Source organism: Canis lupus, chromosome 10 (genome assembly GCF_003254725.2).
Source record: "Canis lupus dingo isolate Sandy chromosome 10, ASM325472v2, whole genome shotgun sequence".
NCBI classification, from domain to species: domain Eukaryota; kingdom Metazoa; phylum Chordata; class Mammalia; order Carnivora; family Canidae; genus Canis; species Canis lupus.
In genome coordinates this window covers 10,918,766-10,933,852 of record NC_064252.1, presented here as the reverse complement: position 1 = coordinate 10,933,852, position 15,087 = coordinate 10,918,766, and the positions used below count along the sequence as shown (strand labels likewise).

General features: G+C 39.9%; 2 long non-coding RNA genes across 6 annotated transcripts in view; one reads left to right on the top strand and one right to left on the bottom strand.

The window, feature by feature from the left end:
• LOC125752057 (uncharacterized) overlaps nucleotides 1-15,087 on the bottom strand; it is a 101,583-nt gene that overhangs the window by 1,205 nt on the left and 85,291 nt on the right. Inside the window, exon 7 of one of the 4 annotated variants that reach the window (XR_007413366.1) lies at nucleotides 13,907-14,011. The exons of the other annotated variants lie outside the window; for them this stretch is intronic. This is a non-coding gene — a long non-coding RNA (uncharacterized LOC125752057). The remainder of the gene's footprint in view (nucleotides 1-13,906; nucleotides 14,012-15,087) is intronic. 4 annotated transcript variants of the gene reach the window in all.
• Nucleotides 1-15,087, top strand: part of LOC112677886 (uncharacterized) — a 142,879-nt gene that overhangs the window by 42,890 nt on the left and 84,902 nt on the right. The gene's annotated exons all lie outside the window — the stretch shown is intronic.

The following is a 15,087-nucleotide window of genomic DNA, read 5'->3' as shown; positions in this document are numbered from 1 at the left end:
CACAGTTTATTGTAAACTGAAGCTATGAAAGGTAAAGGGAATGATATTTCATACTTCGGGCCAAAACACAAGCCTCACGAGGGTAAAGAAGAATTGCCTTGACCTCAGGCCACGGATGAAGAGGAACTTATCCTATGTATTCCTTTGATGCTCAGTTGTGTAATATTGTCCTTTTTCTTCCACCTGATTACAAATGTAACACATATTTAATGTAAAAAAAAAAAAAGGAAAAAAAACAAAACGGTTAAAAGATGCTGCCCATATCTAACAAGAGTTTGGAAGACTCTCTTCTGCAATTTTGTTCCCTTTTTTTCTCCCTTACTAAGCACATTTTAGAGAACTTCGTGTGTTTGAGGACAGGAGGGGATGGAGTGGGGAGGCTGTAACGAGCCTTTGGAGTGGGGGTATCATATTCCAGTTCCTTCCTTTTCTTTTTAGTTTATATCCCATACCACTTACCTCTCTCCTCTCTAACACTATGCAATTAGATAGCTGCCAATGGTTTTTGGATTCTGGCCCTTAACCATTCTCCATGGTTAGGAAAAAGTATGGTGATTCTATCAATTGTTTGAGCCTCCTTGAAAGTGTCTCAAGATGGGTTCAGCAAAATGGGCAATTGGGTTTCTGGAAGCTGTGTTGCCGACTAGTTCTAGAAACATTGAATGTCATGTAACTACAATGGTGCGATGAATTTTACCTCTTTACATAGGAGATATTTCTCCTTCACACAGGCAAGTTATATCTAAAACAAATACATGCTAAGAGTAGATCACAGTGCCCAGCATTACGTGATTACATAATTGTACACGCTGTTAACTGGAAGTAGAGTTAAAGTTGCTGTTGGAGGTTTTTTAATCAAGTAGATTTAAGAACTCACATTTTATGTTTTCTTTAATTAGATTTTTAAAATAATAAAGCACTTAAATTCTAACAAGTTACACAATTATAAAATAATTAGAAATAAAGATAATAATGTGGAAAACAGACACTTCTCCGGTTATAAGGGAAAGGAGAAATAAGAGCAAGAGAAATGAAAACCAACTCTTTTTTTTCCCACCAATGTTTCATCTGTTTTGTTTTCAAGACCTTTAGCTTTACTAGGTCTCAAAATTATTCCCTATGCCATGTCCTAGTTCAGAGTTGAATCATTTTGTTCTTGGACTATTATAACTAAAAGAGGTAGATCTATTGAGCACTTACTGTATGCCAGGCACTTCAGCTTATTTTAACCCTTATATTAATATTCTGAAGTTTATTGTACCAGATGGTGCAATCCCTAATATCCATTCTTCCCTCTTCTTGCTTGCTAAAAGAATCCTATTTTGCTTGAGGTGTCAGTGTATCCAACTGAATACTCACTTTCCCAGTCTCCATTACTGCTAAGGTGGCTCTGTGATCCAATTCAGGCCAATGAGATGTAAGCATAAGTCTGCTTGGGGCTTCTGGGAAGCTTTGCTCTTTCTTGATAAAATGGGACACACATAGTTAAAGCTCTCAGCCTACTCCCTACTTTTTTCTGCTTTAGGTGTAAATGTGATAGCTGGAGCTGCCTTTGGTATAAATGTGATGGAGCTGCAGTAGCCATCTTGGAAACATAATGCAATGAGCCAATATGCTAAGAAAGGAAAGACCCAGGTTTATTGTTCTTCCATCAGGTTCCTGGAGCACTTTATACCTATCTTTAGTGCAGCATTTATCACAGGAACCCACAAGCAGGGGTCATATACTACTCATTTAGAATGTGCACACCTATCTCAGTGTCTGGCACAAAGTAGGTGCTTAATAATTGCTTATTGAAATTTTATTTGGAATCTCACTTCCACTCTTTTTCTTTGATACAATATGCAGGAGATGAAATGAATAGTGAAATGTCCAGTAGACAATAAGAGGGAGGCAGTACAGAAACAGAAAAAAATCCACCAACTAGATAATTGGTTCTTGAATTACTGACCATTAACCTAAATAGTACTCACAGTAATTTCAAATTCCTCTCTTCCTCTCACTTCCAAGTGAACAGGAGCTATTTTTATTGAGAACGAGCTTTTATCCTGATAGTAAGAATGAGTACTATCACCATATTGTAGAGACTAAGAGTACTCGGGATATAGCTTTATAGTTCATAGCAAAGCAGTGAAAATCAGTCCCAGGCCTACGGTGGACATGTAGGAGGATTTATTCTTCACTAATACTTGTTTGTGTTGTCTGCAAACCTCCAGGGAAAAAGAGGAACTGATGGAGAGCAATACTCTCTATAAACTCTAGCAAATGAAATTAAACCACAAGATGTAATGAGATAGTCCTGGGGGACTGAGATGTATTTTTGTTGGTGGTGGGTAGACTATGGTAGGACACCATTAAATCCAATAAATTGTTATTAATTTTAATCCTGAAGGCTGAGATGGAGGGTAGATCAAATGATAATCTTGGGGTACCCTTTCCCTGGTAGGCTTTCATTTGGTCTCCGACCCAGAAAATTTGGATCCGGTCCTGGCTTGGTCCTTCTTGGCGATGTGATTTGAATTAGGTCATAACTTATCTCTGAACCATCTTCCTATTTAAGATGGGGCTACTAATAATACTTATTTCACAAGGTTGAATGAAATAAGCTATGTGAAAGGACCTTGTCAACTGGGGTAAAGTCTACCAATGGTAGTTGTGACTATTATTAGGCTGTTCTGCAGGCAGCAGTGATGGAGAGAGTGGGAGGGAGGAACAGAATGGAGAACCATACTTAAGCTGCTCTCAGGCCTGCTCCGACTGAAACCCCGGGTTTATACTATGACAGCAAAGCTAATAATAATGCCAAGTAAAGCAAAAGCACTTAAAAATTAGTCTGGGATAAGGTTTGGTTTGCCAGGGAGGGTTGGTCCTGACATCACACGCTTCAAACCTGTGGTTGGCAGTCCGTTTGTTGCTCTATTATTGCCTGCTTTGGAAAGGGCGAATCTAAATTGGAACTCTCTTTCCTCTGTTTAAGCTGTTTCTGCTGAGTTCCATAGAATTGATTATAGCTCTCACACCCTGCAACTGGCTGTCTCATTCTTGACTCACCTCCAGACTCATAAATATCCCTCAGAAAACAACGAGGTTTTAAAAGTTGCCTATCTCTTAACCTCGTGCCCTCATATGTCTCATGTAATGGCCATGCCAAAGCATCTTTCTTACCTTATTGGCCCTTACCCATACAAGAGTAAAAACTTTGATAGACTTCCATCACATCTCTCAAAAGAGAGGCAGACAAACATAGGAGGGTTTCTCTGCAGTTGTGTGACCTTGGGCGGTTTTTCAACTACAGAAAGAGGGATAATAATAACTAATGTGGAGCTATGATGAGCTCAAGCAATAACGTAAGGGAGATTACCTAGTACATGGCAAATACCCAATAAACATAATTTCCAATATTAATAATGATAGTAATAATAACAACAACATCTTTCAGAACAAGATGACATATAAAATGAGTCCTGGAAAAGTTAATTTATACTTAATAGTCAAGGGGCTATCCATCAATATTTTCCATGGGCTGATTTAGGAAAAAAGTCCCTGCCCTAGTAGAGACAAATGTCAACACATTAAAATCTAAATAAAAGGGACACCTGGATGGCTCAGCGGTAGAATGTCTGTCTTTGGCTCAGGGCATGATCCAGGAATCTTGGGATCGAGTCCCACACCCAGCTTTCTGCATGGAGACTGCTTCCCCTCCCTCTGCCTATGTCTCTGCCTCTCTCTCTCTCTCTCTCTCTCTCTCTCTGTGTCTCTCGTGAATAAATAAATAAAAATCTTTAAAAAAATCTAAATAACAATGCAATAGATGGAGGACATTTCACTACATTAAAAAACCATTAAACAAGATAATCCAAGATGGACTGAGGGTACCTACACTGTTTTTGTTTTTGTTTTTAGTTAAGTAGCTGCCTGGATATTATTCTATAATAAATTGAAAATGGCATTACTTGATTATATCATGACCCTGGAGTATGACAATCAGATTGCATCAGAAGCCACCAGCACCCTATGTGCCAGCTGGCTTTTAGACCAGGATACTTTAAACATAGAGTCAAGATCTCTTTAGGGCTGGCCAAATATATACAACTCCCACATCAGCCACTCACTCATCAGTGTTAGACCTTATTCTTGGAGTTTCATTTTTTAGTTAAAGACCTTGATCCTTATTAAAATGGTAATATTCTTCCTATCATCAATCACTGACACATTTGTATCAGTGAGTTTGGGTCCTGTTTGAAGATGAAGCTGTGCTGGTGGAGAAGGCTCTTAGGGAAGCTGGGAGGAAAGTGGCCACTGCAGGGAAGGAAAGAGGGATGCTGGGATGGGGTGTGGGGAGGGGGTGGGGAAGCCATCCTGACTGTCCTCTCTAGAGAAGTTGATTGGCCATCTTGTATTCTGAAGGCAGCTTTATCTTCTGTATCTCTTCTCCTGGCACTGTTCATACTTAACATAGATGGAACACACTGATTTTCCCCCTTATTCTTCTATTCGTTCTAAGAGCCAGAAAGAACAGGCATTAAACTTATTAGCAAGGAAAGAAGGCCTTATGAATGGTGAGAAACTGCACTTCCAGCTTATTTGTAAGCTTGCATTTTGATGTTGTAAATCGTCTCCAGGGCTTTTAAAATAATGAATAAAACAATAAAAAAGTAATAAAGAATTTTTAATAGCCTAAGGTGGATCATATAGTTCTTCTAGTGGGAAAATTATGATGTAGTATTAAACCACTCTTCTTCATGAAGATTTTTTTTTAAATGAAGCAGGAACTAACAAACACTGAATTGAGAAAGAAAGCTGTTGTTGAATAATATATGATATTGAGGTTGGCCGTTATGAATGGTTCAAAGACCTATAGATAAAGTAATATGAAGACTGATTAATTTTTAATCACAGTCCGAAATTATTTTGTGTATTTGTTTACTTGCTTACTATCAGTCTTCACACTAAAATGGAAACCCAGTGAAGGAAGACAAGCACCATTTCTAGTTTTTGCTATATCTCCTACCATCCATACATTAGCATGTATTCATGGAATGACAAATTTATAATGTAGCTTTATCCCCTGGTTCAAAATGACACTTTTTCTAAATTCACTTTATTATAAGTACTAAAATGAAGTATCTGAAGATTGTTTAAAAAACAAAATAAGGGGTGCCTGGGTGGCTGAGTCATTTAAATGTCTGTCTTTGGCTCAGGTCATAGATCATGGAGTCCTGGGACCAAGCTCCATGTCGGGCTTCCTGCTCAGTGGGTAGTCTGCTTCTCCTTCTCCCTCTGGCCCTCCTTCTGTTCATGCTCTTTCTCTTTCTCTCAAATAAATAAAATCTTTACAACAAAACAAAACTCAATCCTGACCTGAAGTCATATATGATAATCATAAAAAATATTCTTCAATAGATACAGATTAGTATGGCTCTATATTTTTAACATCTGTCTTTTTAAAATAAATTATTCAGCATTATTAGATTACTTATAAATGACATCAATCAATTAGCACTGCGGGGCTAAGTCTTGAAGAATTAGTTTTAGAGGCTAGATTGGTAAAGCGTTAACTCTTCATATTCCCCAGAAAGGATTAAAGCAATTTGGACTCTCACCAGGATCCCTCTCTTCTTCCCCTATTGAAAATTTAATTAATGTGCACATTATTTGGGCTACCTGTTCCAACTCTGCTGGACATAGGCAGAGGTGGGAGTTTCAACAGGGCACCTGGAACTAAAGCACCCTCACCCCTTACTATTAGAAGAGTGAAGTCTAGCAGGGCCTGTATTTAAAGGCAGTGAATCAAAGACTACCATGCTTACTACTAAAGACTGTTACATAGAAGTTCCTGTTGGGCATTTACGGATTGAAATGAATCTTTGTCAGTTTTGCTCTTCATGTGCTGGATGTATTTTATCTACATTTAGAGTATTAAGAATCACTGTTTGATCTGCTGTACAGTTGTCACACATTCATACTTTGGGTTTTCTGTACGCCTGTAAAAAATATGTTGTTTAAAGACATTAAAGGACAATGAGCATCCTGTATTGCCAAGACATTTGGTTCTACAGACACCTCTTAAAACTTAGGAAGACAAAAGATTTACTAAAAAAAAAAAAGCAATCTCCAGATTAGGGCGACCAGCTTCTCAAGGACTTTCCTGGTTTTTTTGTTTGTTTGTTTGATTGTTTTTTTTTTTTTTTTTTTTTTTACCAGAAAGGTTTTGAGATGTAATATCCTGCATCTCTAGTACCCTTTCAGTCTTGGGCAAATTGAGAAGGTTGATCACTTTATCCCTAACTGTGTTGTCGAGAGAACCTTATCAGGACTTCTTGAAACCAGAGCATGCAATTGATTTGGAGTCCAGTATTTCATTTTTTTGGAAAAAGATTTTTTTTTTTTTTTTGGAAAAAGATTTTTTAATTTAGTTTAGAGAGAGAGAGAGCAAGAGCGGGCATTAGTGAGCATGAGTTGTGGGGGGAGGGACAGAGGGAAATCATCTCAAGCAGACTCCCCACTGAGCACAGAGCCCAATGCAGAGCTCAGTCTCATGATACTGATATCGACCCTGAGATCGTGACCTGAGCCGAAATCAAGAGTCAGACACTTAACCGACTGAGCCACCTACCCAGGTGCCCTCAGTATTGCATTTTAAAGGGTAATAAATCTCCACAATGGCAAAGAAACATAAGTCAATAGGCAGTGAAAGTATACATGTTTTAAGGAATTGCCTTATGCAAAATTCTTTGAAGTGCTACTTTGTGGAACCACTTTGGGATTTAGACATTGGTGCCTCACTCCTTTTTGGTCCCAGGAACACAAGGTCAAAATATCCAGAAGCATTTGAAGTAGTTTAGACATCTGTGAAGAATTTCACCAGGCCAAACCAGGCTACACATGGGTTCAAGATCGATTCCATGGATAATGATAGTATCCATATCAAAGGTAGCAGTGATGCCACTGATAGAATGAATCATTATTGCAGAACAATCTTATATGAGAACCAGCTTTTCCCTCTGTGCAAATGGGATTGATAAATGCATTGGAAAATGCTCCTTTCATTCTGCTGTGCTGGAGACATAAAGGCTGAGGGAGGAAAGTGCTAGTAGCCATGATTGTCAGGGATTAAAGACATTGTGTCTAGGGTTTGAGCATCCCACTCCTCTACTGTACATATTAATTCTTTGAACCTCTGAACTTGTCAATCTGCTTTCCTAATTCTTTTTTATTGATTGACACCTAACTGATTTCTGGAGAGTAGAGGCAGAATTGCATAGCAGAAAGAGCAAAGATTTAGAGTCCGATACATTAGATTTAAATCCTGGGTCAGCCCAGTACTAACTGTAAAATGTAGGCAAGTCTCCTGACTTCTGCTGAATCTTAGTTTATCATCTGCAAGATAGGTTTAATGATTTTTCTCGTGATTGTTATGAGGACTAAATGGAAAGGTATGTGTGAAAGTGCTTAGTTGGTACTGAAATTACAGTAAAAAGGACAAACAAATGACATACTGTGATGTATAGACTGGGCAACCTCATGTCAAAGGTGGTCTGAAAAGGCTGCTGGTTTGATAAATGTTAGGCATAAGGTAGAAAAAACACTTTAAATTAGGAGTCACAGAACACAGGATCTAGTCTGGCCTCCACTCTTAACTGCCCTTGGGCTTTGGTTTCCACTGAACTCAAGTGTGTAAGTTGTGTCAAATAATTCCTAGAATTCCTTAGGTTTCTAAAATTCCATGAATAGGTGAAGTCTGCAATATGTGAACCTGAGGTGTGTCTGTATTCTAGAGCAACTATTATGCTATGTATTATATTCTATTCACAGAAGACACCATCCCACATGTTTGCATTTTGCCACAGCTTGAAGAGTGGTCCTTGGCAGCCCTGTGTGTCATTCAGCATGACCTTATGCATTTTTTCCCCACTCTCCAGCCACAGCTGTTTGTACTAGGAGTGGAAATCTATTTCAGGGTGGGCCTGTTGGATTCTCTTGCTGGACATTTGGGATTAGAATACAGAAAATCTAATTAATAGTGATGCTGCACCTGCAAGGTCACCATGTAGGTACTTAGAGGCTGAGGGTGCCATTTTGTGGAAACCATTATAGATCATGTGAAAGCAAAGTGAAAGAAGGAAATCTGGGGTAGGTATGATGGAGAGAGAAAGGGAAGGGGAGAGGGAGGGAAAGATGGAGAAAGTAACTTCCTGGGTCATTCTCTGTTCTAGTCACCTGCAGGCCTTGTTGTTCTTTTGATATTTGAGTTCTGTGAGATTTCTCTGTATTCTTTTTTTACCTAAAGCAGATTTAAAAGGATTTTCTGTTTTTTATGTCCAATCATGCCCTAAGATGTATGGTAACACAGACTACAAAGTGGTAACTAGACTGGGAATCCCCTAATGGCAGGGATTGTGTCTTGTTTCCTTTTGAAGATTTTATTTATTTATTTGAGAGAGAGAGAGAGAGTATGTGAGCGAGCATGTGAGAGAGAACACAAGCAGGGAGGGGCAGAGGCAGAAGGAGAAGCAGACTCCCTCCTGAGCAGGGAGCCCAACATGGGGCTCGATCCCAGGACTCCAGGATTATGACCTGAGCCGAAGGCAGATGTTCAGCTAACCCAAGCCACTCAATACCCCAATAGATAAAATCTTTTAAAAAAATTCTAAAAAAATATCTATTGAGTTGAATGGCCCAGGATTGTGGCCACATACTGTGGAGATATAAAAAGAGATACAATCTGTAGTTGCTGTAAATAAGTAGCCTTGTAGTATAGTTGGGGACTACAAGAGGAAAACCCACAGTGATTTGTTATGGATTTCTTTCTTTCTTTCTTTCTTTCTTTCTTTCTTCTTTCTTTCTTTCTTTCTTTCTTTCTTTTCTTTCTTTCTTCTTTCTTTCTTTCTTTCTTTCTTTCTTTCTTTCTTTCTTCTTTCTTTCTTTCTTCTTTCTTTCTTTCTTTCTTTCTTTCTTTCTTTCTTTCTTTCTTCTTTCTTTCTTTTCTTTTCTTTTTTTTATGGATTTCAACTATTTGGGAGAATGGAAGGTCAACAAGGTGTAATATAATTAGAGAAGTTTTGTGAAGAACAGGAGGGTAAGTTAATCCTTGAGAGCTGGGTGGGATTTGGCAAGGCAGAGATAGGTAGGGAGGAGGAGGAGAAAAGGCTAAGCAAAGGTATGGGGGCAGTAATGACATTTTGAGTACATGCACTTACAATTACATGATTTACATAAAGAAATTTGAGACAGAATGTCCAAGTATGAAGGCAACAGACAGTTATGGCTAAGAATGCGACTCTGAAGTTGGACTTTGTGGATCAAATCCCAGCTCCACAGCCCGCTCCTATATGTAACTAGCTTTGTGATGTCAGCCAATTTACTTAACCTCTCTGTGCCTCAGTTTCCTCATCTGTAAAATTGAGGGTAATAATAGTAACCATCTCATAAAGGTGTTGTGAGAATTAAAGGGGATGCAGCTTGTAGAGTTCTCAGCAAGCACTTCATCAACGTCAGCTGCTACTGTCTGTTGTTGCAATAGATACCTGGTGGTAAGATCCAATTAAAAGAACTACCCTATTAATATTGAATGACCAAATCAAATAGCAAATCTCTTAGCCATTTGGGAAGCCAGTTACTGTCTGAGTTGCTACTGAATTTGTGGAGTACGATAGGGAGTGGTTTATGGTAGGAAAGAACACTGGAGATGCAGAACCCAGATGTGGAGTACTGATAGGGAGTGGTTTATGGTAGGAAAGAACACTGGAGATGCAGAACCCAGATGTGGAGTACTGATAGGGAGTGGTTTATGGTAGGAAAGAACACTGGAGATGCAGAACCCAGTGTAAGGCCTTGAGTATGGGGTGGAGGAATTTGGACTTGGCTGGATAGTGACTTGGGCACAGTTGTTTTTCCTGAGCAGAGAAGTGAGGTGATGAAAGTGAGAGAAGCAGAGACAGGAATAGGAGGTCCAGTGAGGACCCATGAGGGGCTGTGGCAGTAATTCAGCTGTTGGACAAACAAGGCCAGGGATGGGGCTGGGCTGTGAGAAGGAAATGTGTCAGAAGTTGAGAGACTCTTCCAAGTAATGGCGTTTACTTCTCATCTGTTCTACCGCTGCCACTGTGGTCGAGGCCACCTCACCTCTTGTGTGGATTATTGAAACCTCCTCCAAACCTCTTTCTGCTTCTGGTCTGGCCTCCTGTGGTCTTACCTCAACACAATCACTCCTCGGCACACACTGTCCACTGTGTGGCCATCAACTCCCACTTTGCTCAGAGGACAGCCTGAACCCATCCCTGGGATCTACAAGGGATGTACTGCTGGCTTCCTGCTACCTCTGGCTTCATCCATTCTTGGTACTCCACATGCCCACCTGTTTCTCTGCTCCATAGAGCTGTCCACCTTGCCATTCCTCAAATACATCAGACCTGTTCCTGTCTCAGGAAACTTCCCTGTGCCTGTTCTTCCTCTAAACATCTGCAGAGCTAATTCCTTCATCTTCTTTAGGTCTCAGGACAAATGTCACCTTCCTTGGCCACCTTTCTGAAAATAGCAGCTCTTCTTCACCTTGGCACTCCCCAGCCTCCTTATCTTGCTTGGCTTTTCCTTCCCTTATCACCACCTGACATGATTTCTTTATTTGCTTTGCTGTCTAATTTCTCTACTGGGGTGTTAAGTTCTTTTGTTTTGAGGGCGGGTATTTTTATTGTCTTATTCAGGACTTAGAACAGTGCCTGGCATATAGCAGGTGCTAAATAAATGCATGTTGAATGAGTGTATAAATAAAAAGCAATCAGATTTGTTGTGCTAGGCACAGTATTGGGGGCCTCCTCAGAAGCTGCTTCATTTGCTTTTCGCAATGTCCTGTCAGAACATATTGTTCTCATTGTCTCACAAATGACAACATGAAGGCACAGAAATAGGATGTAATCAACGGCACAGAACTGGTAAGTGACAGAGTCAGGAGTTGTGTCCATTCCTCCCACCTTGGCTCTTGCCATTGTCTTGTGCATTGTTAAGATGAGATAAGGGAGGAGAAGTCAGGAAGTCCAAAGCTTCTAGTTTTGAACAATGGAAAAGCAGCAGAACACCAACAGAAATTGGAACGAAGTTGTGTTTAGTGAGGAGTGAAGATACATGGGATCAAGTAAATGTTCATAGGGAAATCTTCATATTAAGTAGAGTGACTGAAAATATATTGACTAAATCATAGATTGTCTGAAACCCTTCTGAGGCTGAAAGTAAGTAACTTCATAATTAAGTTGGAACAACAAGACATAAATTGGGACTGTCCCAGCAAAAGGGGACAAATGTTTACCCTGGACTTAGGGGACTGGAGAGTTGGTGAGGGGTCATGGCTAGAGATTTGGGTGTCTCCCTTCAAAAGGAATAAGGAGAAGCCATGAGGATGTGGGGTCTCATCATCAGGTCAAGGGAAGAAGAGGATGTCAAGGCCAACTTCAAGACCCTCCCAAAGACAACAGTTGGAGGAGAAAGAGGAGTCTGTGAAAGATAGAAAAGAACCAGAAGGGAAGAGAGGCACCGAGGTCAAGAGGAGCTGTGGACAGGAAGGAGGAGGAAGTGGGTGGAGGCTACATTTTGCAGGGCAACTTAAAAGTAGGTCAGCTGGAACTTGGCAACAAAAATGAGATTAGAGAATCACTTGCTTTTCGATTTTGTAACAATATCTTCATCTGTCTCAACAAAGTGCTAAAAGGCATTTAATCAAAGCAGATTAAAAGTAATTTTGATTTGAGGACTTTTTTTCTGCTATTGCCCTCATTATATTTTGAGATGCTATGGGATGCTTTGAAAGACTGGATCAGGAATGAGGGTTTGGTGTCCCAGCCTGGAGTTTTCTGGTGCCTCTGAATGGCCTGAGTCACTAAAAGTTCCTATATTTAGAGTGTCATTGACACAGATAAAACCTGGGCCCCAGTTGGAAGAATCAAAAGCCAAAGGGGATACTTCTGCGCTTTCTTTAGGGTCAGGAAGATTAAAAATTGAGTTTCTAGGCTCCTATAGGTAATATTGTCTTAAATCTGTTATTCTTGGTAAAGTAGAAATTTTGATGAACTCATTATCAGTTTAAGCAGATGTTTTCCTACCCCAGCTTGTTACATCGGTGAAGGAAGGGTGTGTGTGTGTGTGTGTACGCACACATAAGCAGGGGTTGAGGGTTGTGGAGATCAGCAAAATAAGCACAACCCTAGTTTAAAATGTATTGAAATGACAGCATTGGCAAAAACGCTGGTGAAGAATATCTTAACAATAATGTTGCTTAGTAACTGGTGGTCTGTCCTGTATTAGTTAGGAAGTGAGAGTTAGGTCACTAGTCTCAATATTTTTGTCTCTCCAGACGTGTCTGTCCACTGAGCTCTAGCCAAAGGGGTCTTTCCCAGGTAGAGAGTATGTGTGAATAGCTCATGGTTTGGAGTTCTCAGTTTATTAGACAGTAAAGGCACATGACCGGGGCCCTGGGAACAGAACCTAGCCTTTGCACTCTCTGAAAGGCAGCCTTAGCAGTTGTGTTGGGTAGCTGCATTAGGCAGAGGATACACAGCAGGCCTTCCTCATAGTTGCTTTTTATCATAGTGAAAGTTGTTACTGGGCTGAAATCACCCTGGCACACAACTCCTGGAAACCAAAAGGAATAACATCTCACAGGAATTCAAAAGGAAGAAAGTCGTTAACATTGAGCCAAAGCCTTCTGGCATGCGTCACAGAAATCAGATATAGAGGGCTCCCCTGAGGGGGGAAATTTAGGACTCCAGGCTCCCCCTGCCCAAGATGCTGATATCAGTACCTCAGCACTGGTTTTCACAGAAGCAGTCCGTCTGTAGCGGGTTTTCATGCCAGATCGGATGCATGTGTGTAGACAAGACAGACTGAGTGAAATGAGGGAGCAGAGGTTGTTTTGGCACGCCACTCCCCTCTGCCCTTCTCAACCCCTCCTTCAACCATGGAGTCCCCTTACAGAGCTCCTTGCAAGATTTTACATGCAAAACGATCATTTATTAGAGACATATGGTATGTCAACTGTGTTTAATATTCCTCTTTTTCCCTTTTATCACCTTCTTCTCTCCTACTCTCCTTGTTCCCATCTGTTCTATTTCAGTGGCTTTTCTTTCTCCTTCTCTTTTGCCATTCTTCTGTTCTCTTCCTGAGATATGAAACAGGGACAGAGAGAAGGAGAGAGGACAGGGAAGGAGGGTCACCTGTCCTCTGTAGATTTTAAATCTGAGACGTTTGTTGATCTAGGGGTTTCTTAGTATTGTTGGTGTTTGTTTTCATTTCATAAGGTTGTTATAAGGATTAAATGTGGAGTACAGTAAGGTCTCAATAAACACTACTATTTATTGAGTATAATACAAATACAGTACTGATAAGTACTTAAAAGTTTGCCCTTGAAATAAATATCTTTAGACTTAGGGCATTCCTTTTGGGTGGGGGTTTCTTCGTTTCTCTCAAGATGTTCCTTTTCTGAAATGCTTTCAGGGTGGTTATATGTATATGTGAACGCTTGTGCTCTTGTGCACATTCTCTCTCTGACACACACACACACACACACACACACACACACACACACCCCTGCAATCCACCCACACCCGCACACACCTACATCCGAATACATCCTTTTGAAGAAGGGGTACAACACAGAGAAATGCTAATGCTTCATCTTGGTCTAGTAAAAGGCTTTCAAAAACTTTTGACTGCTACAACTATTACTCACACATACATCTATATGTTAAAAAAAAACAATTTTCAATAAACACTACTTGTCTTAACTACTTGCACTACTGTTTTCTGCTCTACTCCATTCTCTTTCGTTAAAAAAATGTGGATTGTCGCTTACTAAATTAATTTAATGACCCATAATGGGTGCCACCCACAGTTAGGGAAATTGAGGTCTAGTAGATACCTGGGAGTTTGCTGGATCTCACCAGCTCTGTCCTTCCCCTGGGACTCCACCTCCACCCTGATTCTCCAGACTTGTCATATTCTCAGTTCTTCCAGTTACCTCTTGCTGTCTTCCCAGTAAAGAAATAGCAGATTAGAAATGCCTTTTTAAAAAAATCTTTTTTCCCCTTCCCTTCCTAAAGTTCCCTTTTCCCCCTCTCCCTCTGTCATCTCTCCCACCCTCTAGCAAGAAATGGTTATTCTTTTTTTTTTTTTTTTAAGATTTTATTTATTTATTCAGAGAGACACAGAGAGAGGCAGAGACACAGGCAGAGGGAGAAGCAGGCTCCTCGCAGGGAAGCCCGATGCGGGACTCAATCCCAGGACCGGGATTGTGCCCTGAGCCAAAGGCAGATGCTCAACCACTGAGCCACTCAGGTGTCCCAGAAATGGTTATTCTTAACTGCTGCTTATTGGATAATGATGATGATGAAAGTAATGACAATGCTAGCAAGTCAGAAAGATTGATAGCTAATATTTCACATCTGCTTTGTGCCAGACATCCATCTAAGTACTTTACAAATTTTAACTCATTTACTATTTGTAACCACCTCATATGGCAGATTACCCTATAATTACTTCAGAGAAAGGATTACTTGCTCTTTTCCTCCAACCTCTATTCAGAATCAGACTTTCATATTATAGAATCTTAAATACTTAATTAAATAGAAATGATGATAATATTATGGAACAAACGATTTGTTTTCATAAATCTTGATCTGGAAACAATAGCTAAAGAGGATGACCACAAAGCTAGAATCAGTAAACCTGAAGATTGGCATGTTGCTGTGCTTTGGCTGAAATTATTCTTGATATATTGCAAACTTGAGACAGAAACCATTATAAAAATTTAGTCCCATGGAAACATCCACCCAGAGAAAATTCCTATAGCATTTGTTATTTTAATGCTCTGTTCAGCAATTAATTTTTAAAAATTTAACAAGTAACAAATTTTCTCTGCTTACAAAAGTCCTATCATGTTTACAGTTACAATTCTGGAACATGCAGCCAAGTGTAAAAATGAAATTGAAAACGACCCTAAATCCCATCACCCAAAGACAACAGCTATTCACATTTTGGTGCAGTGCATGTTAGGCCTTCAGACATGTTCTGTTTGGCAAGAACATTGCTTTAAAATGTTTT